Source organism: Crocodylus siamensis, chromosome 2, assembly GCF_052110815.1.
Source record: "Crocodylus siamensis isolate JL-2025a chromosome 2, ASM5211081v1, whole genome shotgun sequence".
Lineage (NCBI taxonomy): Eukaryota > Metazoa > Chordata > Crocodylia > Crocodylidae > Crocodylus > Crocodylus siamensis.
The window spans coordinates 73,566,289-73,583,463 of record NC_143396.1 but is presented as its reverse complement, the minus strand read 5'-3'; positions in this window follow the sequence as shown (position 1 = coordinate 73,583,463).

Genomic DNA, 17,175 nt, shown 5'->3' with positions numbered 1-17,175 from the left:
CTTTGTGCTGCAGCACATGCCCCTGCTCACGCACTTTGCAGGGGGACACACTGTCCTGCTGCTTCGGAAGGTGGGGGCTTGCTTGCATACAGGGTACCTTAGTGCAGGGCTAACTGGCAGACACCCCCCACACTAAGGCACCCTGGGTGCCTATACATACCACGGATTTTAATCCTCATTAAATTAAATAGGTTTATAAAATTTAAACTTGTTTACTTTGGAGCATTGCATTGTGTTTACGTGCACTAGGTTTTCAAACAAATTAAGCCTTGGAGCGTTGCATCTGTGCTTACATGCACTAGGTTTTCACATGAATTAAGCAGGGTCCCTGGCCGGTGCTGTAAGAGAGCAGGACAGTCCAGCACTGCACCCTCGGCCTGGGGCTCCCACCCACCCTCTTCAGGTTGAGCCAAAAAAAGCAGAAGCAACATGACAGTGAAAATAATTCAAAGGCGTGAACTACAAAATGTCACAGCACCATCTGGTGGACCAAGAGGCTCATTACATGTCTTTGAGTGCCTTTGTGTTTGCATGCAACGCATCCATGGACACAATGCTTTAATTTACAGCAAGCCAAACTAAACTACGTCTGAGGAGTTTTACTTTAATGCATAAGAAAGACTTTTAAAGCATCAGGAAATCCCACTCATGCAAACAGACATGCAATTCCAGTGCATGAAAGGGCAAAAATTGTGGCGTGTACATACGCCCTCTGTGCCCCAGCCAGCTGGGTAGCAGCCCAGGGCTCCTTGCTCCTCCATCTCCACATGTGGTGGAGCCCCAACACTAAAGCATCCTGTACCCCAGCCTGTGCTGCTCCCTGGCTGGCTGGGGTGTAGTGTGCCTTGAGATGGGGGAGCAGGCAGTCTGGGGCTGCCTGTTCCCCTTTCTCCACATTTGTCCTGGCACGCACCACTTTGGCATGCTTTGTGCCATTTTTTTTTTCTAGAATTTTTTTTGGAAAATCCCAGTAGCAATTTTTGCCCCAGTGCTGCTAATTAGCAGTGTGGCAAATGGTTTAAGGTGCAACACATGTGGTTTGTGGTGCCACAAACTCCACGTGCCTGCACATCTGGATTCAGCCTGTGAGTGTTACTATGCCAAGCCCTTTTATGGATCTAGATGCCGCTACATAATTGCTGTATTGAGCAGAACTGGCAACAGAAACCATATGCCCCCACTACGTTAGTTACCTATATGATGTTTAGCATTAATGCACATCATACATCAGTTTTATAATAGCACACCATAGGAAATGTACATGAGAAGTTATTAAGTTTTATTTTCTTTTTAGAGAATACATTTAACTTTTTGTGCCAGGCATAAAAGTTATGTAACATTTATTTTAAGTAAGTTTTCTTTTTATAATGGAATTCCAACACTACAGTGTAAATCCCATTTATATAATCTTTCCAAATCTGTTAATGATCACAGAAATCATAAGGCAATTTGTACAACCACTTAAATGGGTCCTTTGACATTCATGGCTTGAGCGCCTGGTACTTTTTGGTTCATATTGTCTATCTAAGCTCAATTATTAAAATGTTGACCTATAATTTTACTGCTTTATCCCTGATTGCAATCATAGCCAAAAAGCTGATACACTTGTAGCTTTGTATTCACTACATATTTCTAAGTAAAACAGGAAGGATTTGTCAAAAAAGTTTAACGGCATTTATAATGCCCTTTGAAAATAGTATAGCATGTAGCTGCAGGGTTTTAGCTAACAAGACTCCCTCTGATTTCAAATAAAACCTTCTAATCTCCAGGATCTTGCAACCACTGCATTTAAGAGTTGAACAGTCGGCATGAATATTTCTGTTTGTTTGTATGTATGGAAATTACAATACCCTTTTGATCTGCATTGACTCTTTCAAGCTAACAACGACCACTCCTTCAAACTTCATGAATCATTAATTTAATAAGATGAATTTGGTACATAATCATTGAATATGCCAGGTGTAAAGAGATACAAGTTTTGTATAATATTTTAAAACTTAAACTTTCTTGATTTTTGACACCAACCTAACTTTCTTGCATTTTCAGAACAGAGGTTCTCACGCTATTAGGTTTCTTAGTTTTAAGTGATATTCAGGCTCAAGCCTGACCTTTCATTGTATATATACTACACTAGGGTAGATGACATCATGGTAAAAAAGAAAAGTAAACAGACATAACAAAATTAGATGTCTCGCTATTCAGTGTTTCTTTCAGTAAATAATATTCTGCCAAGTTCTGTCTAGTTTTAAGCACATGATTCTGTTTCATTGTTCATTTTACAGCCAAGATAAGTACTTAAGAAAGATCACTTAAGAATGGGGAAATGCCACCTAAATATAGTGCTGGTAAAGTAGCATAGAAACTCATTTTAATAATGGACAAGGAAATGTATTAGATTAAGGAGGGACCTGATAACAGACTGGGGGAGCAGGAATTTGGTAGGGGACAGGACTAGGAGCAATGGACTCAAGGATACAGCTGAGAAAATTTAGGTTGAAGGTTAGGAAGTACTACGAAGGTAGTCGAGCATTGGAACAGGCTACCGAGAGAAGTTGTGGAATCTTCATTCCTGGAAATTTTCAAGAGCAGGCTAAACAGACACTTGGCTGGGATGGTTTAGTCAAAGATAATCCTGCCTTGAATAGTGGCTGGACTCAACCTCATGTGGTCCCTTCCAGCTGTACTTTCCTCTGATATTATGAAGGAGAGCAGTGTTATCTGTAAAGCTATTCTTTCTTTTCTCTGCTGAGCTTCTCCCTAAAACCTTCTCCAATCCTTCCTGCTACAAAGGCGCACACACACACTCAAAGCCCTTCAGACATAGTTTTATAAATGTGTCTTAATCCAAGTGGACTTGCTTTTTCATCAGATAATGCTCCTCTTCTTCAAAAATAAATTTAGCAATTTTCTGAACTCTCACACGCTGCTTTTTCAGATGACATTCGGGAAGGTTAAATCAGGTTCAAAATGGCCACCTGATTTAAACTTAGCTTGTCCCGGTGCTGATCTTACACTTACAGACACGCACAGGTCTCAGTGACCGGCAATCAGTCTAAACCTGTAACTGTACAGAAGTTCCATGCACACAAGCTGGTCTGAAAATTGCAGAACCCAGTTTAAGATAACCCGGATCTATGTAGTATCACACTTACTTGGTTTATGTCAAACAGATGCATGAAACTTCTGAACACTTTCCCTGCGCAGGTCCAGGACTGAGAAAACCCAGCCACTGGCCCAAGCCCTGGGGCTGCCTTTTTCAGCCTCGTGCCCCCACTAGGCTATTTTTTGCACCCCCAGCCCCTTGTTCCCCCCTCATCCCTACCAGGCAACCCTCTCAACCCCCATCCCACAAGCTACTCCTGGTGAATCTGCTTTTATCAGTGCTAGCTGCTGTCAGAACTGAACAAGTAAGTCTAAGTAGGGGGAAAGGCAGGAGAGGTGGGGGGTGTAGGCTCACTAGGGGGACCCATGCCTGTGTTGCCCTGTGGGGTCAGGCCAACTCCCAGGATCTCAAAATTGCGCTGCTAGACAGGAGGGCACAGTGTACAATTGCACATACACAAACACAGAAATCAATTAGGTACATACACACACACTCAGAGTCAGTTACCACCCTAGACATAGGCACAACTGCCACCAGTTCAAACACACACTATACAGACTAAAAATTAGACCAGAATCACTTATCAATACCTGCACACCCAAGGATCACTAATTCGTATATCATGCACACAGTGACATACATATATATCAGTTCACATACATACCACTCACCTACACGTACACACAGGTGAGTTTCTAACTTGGGTGTTGTGATGTGTATGTATGCATGTGCTTGGTGTACTTGGGATACCTGGGGAAAGGTTAAGGTAAGAAAGTGGAAGTGTAGGGAGTGAAAGTTACCGGGACCGGAATTAGAACCCGTAGACTAGAGAGAGCTGGGCTGAAGAACTGAGGTTTGGGGGTTACGTTAGGTTAATTGACTTTAATTGATTAAAGGGCAATGCCCAAAGCCTGCAGAACAGGGGAGTGATGCTGGAGAGAAACTGGCATAGAGGCTGGGACCAAGGCTGGAGCTATGGGGGAACCAAAAGGTAAGTGGGGAGAGGGAAACTGGGACAGATGTTGCAGGGGACCTAGAGAGGGTGCAGAGGAAACTGGGGGATGGCTCCAGGAACCAGGAGTTTCATAGTAGGTAGGGTTGGAAGGGACCTGCACAGATCAAGTCCAACACCCTGCCATGGCAGGAAAGAGTACCGGGGTCAAACAACCCTGGCAAAGTGTTCATCTAGCCTCCTCTTAAAGACCCCCAGGGTAGAAGCCAGCACCACTTCTCCTGGAAGTTGATTCCAGATCCTAGCCTCCCTGACAGTGAAGTAGCGCCTCCTGATGTCTAGCCTGAATCTACCCTTAGCCAGCTTGTGACCGTTATTTCTAGTCACTCCTGGTAGCGCTTGGTGGAACAGGGACTCCCCCAGTGCCTGCTGGTCCCCTCTGACTAGTTTGTAAACAGCCACTAGATCCCCCCTCAGCCTTCTCTTGTGGAGGCTGAACAGGTTCAGGTCCCGTAGCCTGTCCTCATAGAGCCTCCCCTGCTGCCCCCTGATCATGCGAGTGGCCCTCCTCTGGACCCTCTCTATGTTGTCCACATCCCTCTTGAAGTGCAGCACCCAGAACTGGATGCAATACTCCAGCTGCGGCCTGACCAGTGTCACACAGAGGGGGAGGATCACCTCCTTGGACCTGCTCATGATGCATCTGTGGATGCATGACAAGGTGCGGTTGGCCTTCCTGACCGCATCCCCACACTGTTGGCCCATGTTCATTTTGGCATCAATAATGACTCCAAGATCCTTTTCTGCCTCTGCACTGACGAGAAGGGAGTTCCCCAGCCTGTAGGTATGCTGCTGGTTCTTCCCCCCCAGGTGCAGTACCTTGCACTTGTCAGTGTTGAAATCCGTCCTGTTCTCATCCGCCCTGTAACCTGTCTAGGTCTGATAGCAGCTTATTCCTCCCTTCTAGCATGCCCACTTCCCTCCACATCTTATTCTCATCTGAAAATTTGAACAGGGTGCTTTTTACCCCCTTATCCAAGTCACCATTAAACATTGCGGGCCTGAGGACTGAGCCCTGCAGAACCCCACTGCCCACATCCCTCCAGGTTGAATAAGACACGTCCACCACCACTCTCTGGGTGCAGCTCTCCAGCCAGTTAATGACCCATTTGACTGTGTAGGTGTCAACACCACAGTCCCCCATTTTTTAAATGAGCATGGGGTGAGAGACAGTGTCGAAGGCCTTCCTAAAGTCCAGAGAGGCTATGTCCACTGCTACACCTGCATCTAAGGATTTTGTGACCTGGTCATAGAAGGCCACCAGGTTGGTCTGACAGGACCTGCCTCAAATGAACCAATGTTGGTTGCCCCTAAGCATAATCTCCCCTGCTGGCCCCTCGCAGACAGTGCCAGAATTATTCTCTCAAAAAGCTTACCCAGGATCGAGGTAAGATTAACTGGTCTATAGTTTCCTGGGTCCTCCTTCCTCCCTTTTTTGAAAATAAGAATAACATTGGTTCTTTTCCAGTTCTCTGGCACCATGCAAGAGCACCATGAGTGCTCATAAAGCCATGCCAGGGGTTCCACAATGACCTGTGCTAATTCCATCAGCACTCTGGGGTGGAGATTGTCAGAACCTGCTGATTTAAATATGTCCAGTCCCTCTAGAAGTTCCCCGACTAGGTCCTCTCTGACCCTAGGCCTGGGTGTGCCTCCCCTGGGGCCTACGGGGGGTCCCGGTGGAGGGGGGGGGTGACCCGGTCCCTGCTCAGAAAAATGGAGGCAAATAAATTGTTCAATAGGTTAGCTTTGTTGTCTGGTGCGATGACCAGATTTCCTAGCGTGTCTTGCAGAGGCCTCATGCTACCTGGTACCTTCATTTACCACCTAGGTATTTCATAGACAATAGGGCTGGAAGGGACCTCAGAAGATCATCAAGTTCAGCCCCCTGCCCAAAGGGCAGGAAGTCAGCTGGGGTCATAGGATCCCAGCAAGATCAAGCTGATGTGCTCTGGGTCAAGACACAAGGGGGCCATGGGGAAAGGGATCTAATGGTGGGGGTCTACTACAGGCCCCCCAACCAAGAGGAGGAGCTGGACCAGGAATTTTCTGAGTGTTATGATAATGTGCAACAGATATGTAGAAAAATTATAATGGAACTAACTTCCAGCTAAATTATACAGTTTTATTGTTTTAATCATTGACTAAAGCTTACTCAATATTTAATTTCTTACTGATGGAATTTAAATAAGTACATATACTTCCTCATCTCATGTGAACTAAAAGGTAAGAATGTTCCTTATTGTGAGTATGAATATACTATAAGCACAATGGACCTGGATCTGGCCACTGCTATAGTATTTAGTAAATAATAATAATAATAATAATAATAATAATAATAATAATAAAGGCAAAATGAAATGGCTATCTAGAAGGCCACCATAGAGAGGGAGTTATTGAATATACAAAATATGTTGTAAGTTGAGTTCCAGATGAGTCTTTTCAATTGATCCTTAGTGTGCTACAGTTCATTTTGGAATGCCTCTTACATCGAGCAGCTGAGTTACTTTTTTATTACTTTGTCTTTTATCTTTTCTCTCTCCTTCTCCTCTCCTCCCACACAGGAAAGCATGAAAACACAAATGAGATAAAAGTAAAAGTGAAGACTTGTTGATACATGGACCCTTGGTTTTTAATTATTTTGACATGAAAGAACAAATGCATATGCTAAGCATTTGATTAATTACACATTGTGCTAACTACCAAGTTTTAAATATTTTTAATGCAAGAAAGATACCATGGGTACTTTCCTGAGGAAGCTTCTCTCAGCATATCTAATACATCAGATGCTTATTTAGCAAGCCTTTAATGTTTCAGCATTTCTTATCAAGTTTTCTATTGCGTTTCCCTTTTACTGGCAAAGCTCTAATGTATTCTCTCCAACGTAAAAATCTGATCCTGTGACTTCGTGTAAAGGCTAAAACATGTAAACTATTTGAGCTCCCATAGAAAATCAGCAAGACCTAATCGTGTTCAGCACTTAAATTTCAGACCACTCACCTTCTGCAGTATGTTGTGCCAAAAAGTAATCCAGACAGTAGCGTATTCTTAGAGAAGAGATTTCCAATGGTTCACGGGTTTTCTTCCTGCTTATTTCTCTCATCGATTATAAACTTAGCAGGGGCATAAAGGAGGAGGCTTAATTAGACAAAGCCAGTTGTAAACGGGTGGCTAACAGTAATTGTTTCCTAGTCCTAATGTGTTGGTGCCTTTCTGGCGGTACTGATATTTTTTTCCCTTTTGTTGTATTTTTAGAAATAGCACAATTTCTTTCACTGAGCTTCTCCCAGACATACTTTACTTATCAACAGAGGATTTCTGAAGCACAAAAGTACTCAGATAATTGCAGACATCAAAGTTAGTAAAGAACTGATTTAAAGAAGTTTCATAATGGAGCATGTTCATTCAATGCTAGCCTGCCAAGTCCACAGACCTGAGCAAATCAAAGCATCTAACTCCCACTTTTGCACGTGTGTGGTTGTTTATTTTAATTGCTCATTTTAAATGGGGAGAAAATATTAATTGCTGCATACCAGCTGACACTTTGCCCATGTAAGATTATCTTTCTGGAATACAACTTCCAGTAGTTCAAGTCAGCACACTTGTGGTGTGGTTTCTCAGGCATTCGTTTACCAGAGATTCGATAAGGATAAACACTGCAACAAGATGATGTAAAAGCAGGATTATCAACCCGAGGAGCTAAAGACTAAAACAAAGTTCTGTCTTAAAAGAGTATTGTTCATCTTGGTCAAGGAGAAGTAGATTTCTCACAGGAAGATAATTTCTTTTAGTCTCTTCCACCATTATTTCTTCCCCCCCTCAAGTTATTGTCAGCTTAGGTGTAGCTTCTTTGCTCTCCATCTCATTTCTGCCAGATATTTTTTTAAATACGAGTTGGGGTTCTCAAATTGCAGCAGCAACATTTGATGCAACCCATCAAAACTTCTGTAAAAGGAAACTGTGGCAAAACACTTCCTGACTATGAATGGTGAGGGAAGAACATATATAACTTTTTACAGGGGTTATTTCGTTAATGCTTGTGGCTGAAACCCATTGGCCAAGACAGGGCTGTCCAATTGACCATGGGCCACATGAGCCACATGTGGTCCTCGAACAGTTAAAGTGTTGCCCCCCCCAAGCTCCTACCCAACTGCCACTCCCCCTTTTGCTCCAGCCGCAGGAGCAGCTGGGGTCTCCAGGCTCTTGCTCCCTCTCCCTATGGTTTCCCCTGCCCCCCTGCCAGGGTTTGCGGCTGTGCAGCACCCTGGGTCCATGGTGCAGTAGGGAGGAAGGTGCCCAGGTGTGTGGTGCAGTGTGGGGACACAGGGTGTAGCAGGAGGGGTGCCAGGCATATAGTGCAGCGAGGGGAGCACTGGGGTACATGGTTCAGTATCGGGGGGTAGCATATAGGACAGCATATAGGGTGGGTATACAGTGTGTAGCCCCAGGGGCCTATGGCTGGTGCACCCCAGGGGCATACAGTCTCTAACTGCTCAGAAGTTGAGACTGCCATGGACTATGAAAACAAAAAGTAAACCTGAACAGAAAGTTCAAATTGCTTCCTGTGCCAATAGGTTACATCTCTCTTAGTCAGATCTCAAACTAACTTTCTGTAACACCTGTCTGTAGCAGTGCCTTGATCTTAAGCACCTTCTGAGTGCTCTGAAGGTCAAAAAGTAGAAAGACTTCTGCACTGGGACCAATTCAAAACCTGCTGAAATGACTGGGAGTCTGTCTATTGTGTTCAAATGAGTGTGAATCAGGCAATAATTGACCAGAAACTTTGGGACTAACTGCCCATTGTTGTAAGCGGGTGTAACTCTGCTAGCTTCTGCTAACTGGAAGGAAGCTGAGTTAGGCCCGTTTTCTGCCAAACTGTCATGCTATCACTAATTACACATTAGACAAAGATCTAGGAATATACTTATTAACACCATTCCCCTACACAGAAACATCAGTTTGCAACAGGAGGCACTGCTCATTATTTTTGCAGGTATATTTCTTGTTCCTGAATTGATGTTTAGCTTTTGAAGGAATGGAATGAAGCAACAGAAATAGTGTTACCACCCAAAATGCAGATACTTGCACACAGAAGCCACTTAATTTTAGAGAAATGTATAAAGTGTTCAGATGTAGCAACAAATCTGATTTTGTACATGAGCTGGTCATATATCCCAAAGGCTGAGCAGCCTCCACTGAAATAGAAGTTTTGCCATGGACTGTCATAAGATCGGACCCCAGATATGTGTACAAATAGATTGTGCCTATGTGATGATGTTCTTATTTAATGTATAGATTGACACATTCCCTTAAAAAATGCCCTAACTCCAGTTCCTTTCATTACAAGTTTTGTCATCAGATGATGTTATCAAAATTACTTAATTACGAGATGTGGTCACCTACCATAGGCGTTTCACAGCTGTTTCACAACACTTAAAAATGTAGACAGTCTGTTTTCTGGAATGACTGGCAATGCATTTCCTTTGATTGTCCAAAACTTGGATTAAAGTTTGATCAATATTTTTGGCAGTACTAGAAGTGAAAAAGGACTTAGTATATTTGAACCATTTTTGGCAATGGATTTTCCCCTCCACTAGTACATTCCCTTTTATCTTGATTCATATTAAAATTCCCAAGATATTAAACCACTGAAATAGTAGTGAGTAATGGAAACCCAACTTGCCTGTAACTACTAGTAACAAAACCAAATCCTAATCTATTTCAGGTGGAGATAGACTGACATTTACAATTATACCTGCAACTAAGTACAACTAGTGCTCTTGGGGATATACTACCCATCAGCATTAATAGCCACTACCCATGCACAGCCAGACATACTGATATAAGCCCCTATTAATATTATTTCCTGAAGTATAAAAGCAAAACACTTGACCAATTTAACTCATAAATATAGGTAAACTGGGGGGGGGGAGGGCTACCTACAATTATGGGAAAAATTATGACAATTGTATATAAAAATAATCACTTAGTTTTCCACCAAAGCTAAAGGTTTTGCTTGTACCTGGCAGGGCGAAATTGTACTCTCACTTCACTTTTGTGTGATAGTGCTGAAGCCCAATGGCTGCTGCATTGCCTAATTAATGCACTGTGTTTATTGCACAGATGGGGGTCATATAAGTGATTCAAAGCGTCATCTAAGAAAGAAGCAAGAAGTAGGTAATTGATGGTCGGTCATAGTACGATATAGGTGAGTGGGCGCAGGTGACAAGTGATATTAAAATCTGTAAGATTTCCTCTAGTTTGGTGTCACCTACATTTACTCCTATCAAGTCACGGCAGGTGAGATAGACACCATTATGAGGGAAGGTGGGACTTAACATCTTGTTTGTGCCCCAGACAAGAACACGCTCACACATGTGAGTTGTGTAGAACAATGTGTTTACTTTGGGTGGGTGGGTGGGTGGGTGTTTTGTGGGGGCAAGTTGACTCATGTTGTTCTGACCATGTGCTCAGCACATGGGAAGTTGGGACCTTGTATTTGGGCAAAATATGTAAAATTGTCTGGCCAGATTGGCCATGGGAAGGCAAACACTTTTCAGGCAGATTGGTTAAAAGAAAGGCTGGACTGTGGCACTCCCTGTTTGGACAAGGCCAGGGTGATATCATGCGGAGGGATACAAGGTGAGCTCAGCTGGTTCAGGGAAGAAGAGGAGAAGCTGGTAGGGGCTGCTGAAGAGTGAAGTCTCTTCCAAGGGAGGAGGAGGTTTCAGATAGCAAAAGGGGAAACCCAAGTAGATGAGAGGGAGAGTGTTCTGGGAACTCCTCCCTCCTCTTTTTCTTCCCTCTTTTCTGAGGTTTTAAGGGATTAATACCAGGGAAGAAGGTATTGGTTCCTTGGGTTGGCTGGCTAGGAATTAGGCCTTGTAGTTTTAAACAGAGTTGAAACCTGGGAGTTGCTAATCCTGCCAGCTTTGGGCTAGGGTTGTGGTTTGCAATTTTCAGCTCCCAGTGGAGTGGTGTGACCCAAACTATCTGCAGCCCAGGCCTAGACAGTAGGCCTGGCTTTTCCCCTTTGTTTCTTTTGATGGCCCTTTGCTCCAGGCAAGCAGTGTGGTTAAGCCAGCTGTAGTCAGTAATCACCTGGTTCCCTTTTAAGTTTTTCCTGCAGTTTTTATTTTAACAGGCCATATAATCCAGTCCAGAAGTTTTGGGGTGTGTGCATACTGGCTGGAGCCCCAATCACCCCCTCTCCTCCCAGACACACAGCCTCTCCGTGGAAGCAAAGATCAGCACTCTACCACTTCTTCAGGAGCAATGGAGCCCTTGCAATGTAGAAGGACCCACACTCTTGAGCAGCCTCCCACAGTGCAGTGAACCCAAGGAGCAGCTCACAGGACTCTCCAGTGTAGGCCTCCCTCTGCAACCCGTTGCTGAAGGGCAGGTATAGGGGTACAGCCCGTTGGGGAGCCCCAAGTCTCAGACTGCCTGGGTAAAGGTGATGTCTCCCCCATAGGGTACCAGCTGTAGACTTTGCTTTGTAGTTAATAGTGTTTTAAAGTTATATTTAGTCTTTTCTTTTGTGTTTTGTTTTTATTCTCCAATACATTTGGGTTTTTGCATTTACACTGCTTATAAAGAGGTGGTTTTGTTTATAGAGGACACCCCAATAAATTTAGTGTTCCCAGATTTCTGACTGGGGAATTGAGCTACTGGTATAATTTATGGGGTGCCTCAAAATGTGAACCTGGCCCTTCTTGCTGCTGACCAGTGCCTGGCAGAAGGGTGCACACAAAAGGTTTTACACCAGGTAGTCAGAGCAGGTGACTCTTTCTAACAGAAAAGGAGCTTTGATACTTGAAGAGGAAAAACAGTCAGCTATTTTAAGCACACCAAGGTATGAAAGCCTCCAGTACAGACCCACTAGATAACCACAATAAGGACAGTGGAAACTTTTAAGGTTTTAGCATATACTAAAGATGCCAACATCCATCTTTCTTTTCCCCTTCCTTTTTTATAGTCCTAGGCCTGAGAGTCCCTGTGCTCCTCCCATTACATATAATAACTTGTTTTGAAGGGAGGTTAAACTTATACACAGGGGCTGTTTGCAGATACCAAACTGTACAGACATCCACCCCCCACAAAATGGCACGTTAAACGTTGTGTGCTCCTGTGCCAAACCCAGTGCATGCCCAGAAGAGGTAATCGCCCAAGGACTCGGCTCACCCAACCTCCGTATAGATCGTGTGCTTCAGTAGGGGGCCGTTTGGCACTTTTATCTAACTGTTGATTGAATCAGCTATTGAATAAAAGCACCAAAAAGCCCTTCTGAAGAGACGCTGTGGAGCCAGGTCAAATGAATGTGCTGCTGCTTCCAGTAAAGCTCAGGTTTATTTATTTATTTTTATAATGTCTGTAAGTAGCCAGGGCTCCCAGACCCATCTTATTTTCTTAGAAACTAAAAACAGGAACCACAAGTCAAAAGAATACAACAAATTATTAACGTTTTGGCTCAGTATTCACTAGTATAGAAATAGGTAATGCGAGCCAGGTTTTTAAAGGCAACTATTATAAAACAACAAAGCAGCAGCACTTTAAAAGAAAACTTCCTAAATGCAAGAAAACAAAACATGAAAACAACAGCTGGGATTTTCACACGGAGCTGGATCAATCTTTGATGAATCCTTATTTCTCTCACTAAAACCTTATTCTAGAATACTTTTTTTTTTTTTTTTTAAACAGAACCTCTTACTGCAAGGTATTTGTATTTAGCTACCACTCTTGTCTACCAAAGAAGGCACGCAGCCTTCATCTCCTATCCCTCTGCATTCTAACTGTGGAATTTCCCAGTCTTAGGCCTTCGTTCATCGTTTAACCCAGGGGTGTCCAACCTTTTTGAATGTGGGGCTGGATCACAAACTTTATCATCCAGTGGGCCAGCTAGCCATATTCAAAGACCTCATAGAAAGCAGTATCACATCAGGAAGTGATGTCATGTGACCTTTGACACCAACGAAGTTGCAGGAAGTGACAATGAAATGGGCCTGGAAATGTGGTTTAAAATCCAAAATAAAAACAATATAAGAGTAACAATGAAATAATACCAAACATTTGACTAAAATAAACACTGTCACATAATGAAAGAAGTATAATGCAAGTCAACAGATCAAATGTGGAAAAGATATCAGCCAGAGTGGAAACTAATCAAAAGTGGAGGGATGTGTCTCAGCAGGAGACACCTGCGTGGCACTTTGCAGCCTCTGCTGCTCAATTCCTTGCAAGGGGCAGGCAGGAGTGGAGGGAGGAGGGAGCGGGGGCTCCTCAGTGCATCAGAGAGGCTGCGAGAGAAGATTGTGGCTCATCTGGGCACAGCCACAGCTGGGCACGGAGCGGGGTGGGGAGAGCTGCTGCCACACATGGGAATCCCAGTCTGGGCTCCTCCTTGTCCTCCCGGCCACAGCCTCCCTAGGATGTGTGGGAAAGGCGCCATCTGCTCTGCCACTGCCCACCTCACTGCCTCGGTGGCTGCGTGTGCCTGCGCCGCCTCCCATCCCCAGCAGCACCTGGGAAGTGGCCCCCTCGGGACTTGGGGCCTCAAGCGCGGGCGGCCGGGCCCAGAGAGCTGCAGCTCCCAGGGGGAGACTGGCCGGGGGGAGCAGGCACCACCTTGCTGTGGGGCAGGGCAGGGCAAGGCAGCGGGGATGGCTAGAAGCGGGCAGGTGGGGGGCAGGCATGGGTCGGCAGTGCCAGCGGCCACTGCGTGGCTTCCCACGTGGGGCCGCTCCGGCAGTGCAGGGCATGGGCACGGGCTCATGTTGGGGCGGGGAGGCAAAGCAGGAGCATGGGTGCTCCCAGACATGCATCCTCTCCGCCAGCAACCGGCACGTCCCGGGCCCACAAGCAGAACTGTTCCTCCGCCACCCAATGGCAAAGTTCTCACACAAAGTCTCCATCCTGCGCCTGCCCTGAGCCTGGGGCACCAGCTGCAGCCGCCTGGGCAGGCACCGGCTCCTGGGGCAGGTGGGCAGGGCCACTCAGCAGCGCCCCCCAGCCAGGGAGGGGCCTGGCTAGGCCACGGCGCACCACGCCGATGCAGTGCATGTGGGAAACTTGTCCCTTCCCCAGCCCTTCAGCAGCCATTAGGAAACTGCTGAGGGGCTGGGGAAGGGACAAGTGGTTTCCCATCACAGCACTGTGGGCCACAGAAAATGCCTTGGCGGGCTGCATGGCTGCCCGCAGGCCAGATGTTGGACAAGCCTGGTTTAACCTATGTTCCTCCACTACCTTTGGAAACATTAATTCTCGGAGTGCCTAAAATGAAGTAATTCATTTCTATGCAAATTATATTGCATCCCAGACTAATCATTCAACGTCAAAACTAAAATTAAAAAGATATATTTCATACTTGTATCCTTGGTAGCTATGTCAATGGCATGCACTGGTTAAACACTCTGCGTCACTGGCTGGAGAGAACATTGCAATCCGTACCAGTATTCAAACACAAGGCCTGTCATTTTTAAGGTACTTATTTTTTAAAGGTTTTTTAAGAGGTATTTGAGTATCTAATGTCCATCAATTTCTGAGAGTCAGGCACTTAAATAAAACTTTTAAAATCTGGCCAAGCGTCCTTAGTTTTCAAAGTATATTCCTCAAGTGATTTTTTCAGTGTAGCTATTTTATTACCAATATGTATATTATACATTATTGCTAATGTGTGCATTACCTATTACTATACTATTAGTGTAGCTAATTAAACATTATTTAATATCTTTATTCTGTTTATTAGTCAGCTAAGAGGCCTTTGCAGCGTGTTGGCAGCTAGTTAGGATGGCCTGTTGACTAGACTTAGATGACTATTACAAAACCAATTCACAAATATTTTCCACAAATAAATATTCTGAGCTCCCATCTCTGCAGGTATTCAGAGGTACTGCAAAAAACTGGAGAGTTTTTTCTTAATTCTCTCATCTGTTAGTTTTGGTAGAAATTTTGGCAATTAGTAAAGCAGCATTTTGAAAAACACTCCTGGGACACCAGGTTTTCTTCCATTGTTTCTCTGTGTTTCTTAGTTTCCAAATCACAGAAACTGTTTTGCAAGCCAGAAACCAAGAATGTTTTATGCTCATTTCAATCTCCAACTCCCCTGAAACTCAGCAAAATATTATTTCTCTGTGCAGAGGTGAACTGAAATACTCCTTAATTGCCAATTTTTTCTGAGTATTTTAAAAGCCGTTTCAAGCAATTTCACTTAGCTCCAAAAGAATCATGATTTGAATAATATAATAAAATTGCCTGTCATAGTGCATGACAGAACTCACATTTTTGAGTTATGGAGACTACATCTCAAAATGATTGTAATGAAACTCCTTCAGCCAGACAGATACACTGGGTCTTGCTCCAGCAAGACACATATGCCCATGTGTAACTGTACACATGATTAGTCATATTTATTTTTAATGGGAGTACTCTCAGCCTGCACACTATATATGTACCTACATTATGCATGCAACAGAGCCTCAGCTATTCCTGAATGTGTTCATGCAGCATAGCATGCTTTTACATGTTTATCTGCCATTTTCTGACTGTTATACAGATAGACATCACTTCACAATTCTCCTTTGACCACATGAACCTTCTTCCCAGGATATACGTGTGTGTGCGCGCGCGCGCACGCACGCACACACACACACACACACTCAAAAATTCAGAAGCATATACCAATAATTTGGCGTCAGAAACTAGATGCACAAATTTGTCTACACAGTAGACTTTGTTGGTATGGAACTGTGGTTTAGGGGTGCAAATTTCATATTGGCAAAATAGTCCATTTCCCAGTACAGTTTGTTTCATTCAAGAAACTAGTATAAACTATACTGGCGAAAACACTCTCTTGGTATAAACTCCATTTCTGCTATGACGGTTTAACAGTGTACTTATCTCTGCTAGAAAGGATTTGCAATGTCTGAATATCTTGGTGCAGATGTCTGAAAAAATCTGTCTGCACATTTCAGACTTTTCACATGTAAGAATACTTTGGTTTATCTCCCAATGAAAGTCTACAGTCCCTATGCCCACTGGCCAAATTCAAAAACAAAAGCAGAGCTGAGTGAATTTTAATTTGAAGACTTAGATCACGTCAGAACAAAGAGTACTTTCTCATAATCATGCATAACCTCTCTCATTCCAGATTTTCTTGTTCTCATGTGCTACTAGATATTTAACTTTTTTTTCCAAACAGATACATCTTTTATTGGAAAAATATTCCAAGCTTCTCCAAACAATTAATTGTTTTTGATCAAGAAAGGACTATTTCATCCAGTTATTCCAGGATTGATTTTAATAACTTGTGATTCATTATAATGTACATTTCAGAAGGTGTCCGACTTTGGATTTGAAGGGATCCACAGATGGAAAATCCACTAGTCTCTTTGCTTGTTCCAGTGGTTAATCACTCTCAGTGTTACAAATCAATGCTTTATTTCTATTTTGAATGTCCGGTTTTAACTTCTAGTAATTGGCTGCTCCCCATTAGAGTCCTTGAGTAACCAATATTTCTTTAAGTAAAGGCACTTATATACTGCAATCAGCTCACCTTTTCATCAACAAGCAAATGTTGGTATCTATCAAACACTTTCCTTTTTATCCCCCACCTTCTACTTACAAAAAAGTGCTTTAAGTTTTGGAGAAACCTCTCCCCCCCCACCAAAAAAAAAATCAAACAGACAACTATTTCCAGAGTGGGCACCTAGTAGCGAAAAAGCCTAGTAAAATTAATCCCATAAGCTTATACAACTTTCAAACAGCTTGTTGAACTCCTTCTGAAAGATATCTTAGATCTCTTGCCCAATTGTAGCAGAGAAATGGGGAAAATCCTATTTGCCAATGAAAACTGACACTTTATTTTTAATGAGTTTCCCTTAAAGAGGCTTATATTTCTATGTATATAGAGGTTGCAAGAGGACATGTGCCTTTAGTTTGAGAATTGTCTGCAGTTTTGACAGGCTAAGAGACTGGATAGCTTTTTTAAAAACAAACAAACCAACCCATGCAGTTGCCAGGTATCCCTCAGAAGAAAGAAGAAATAAATCAGAAAGATGCTTAT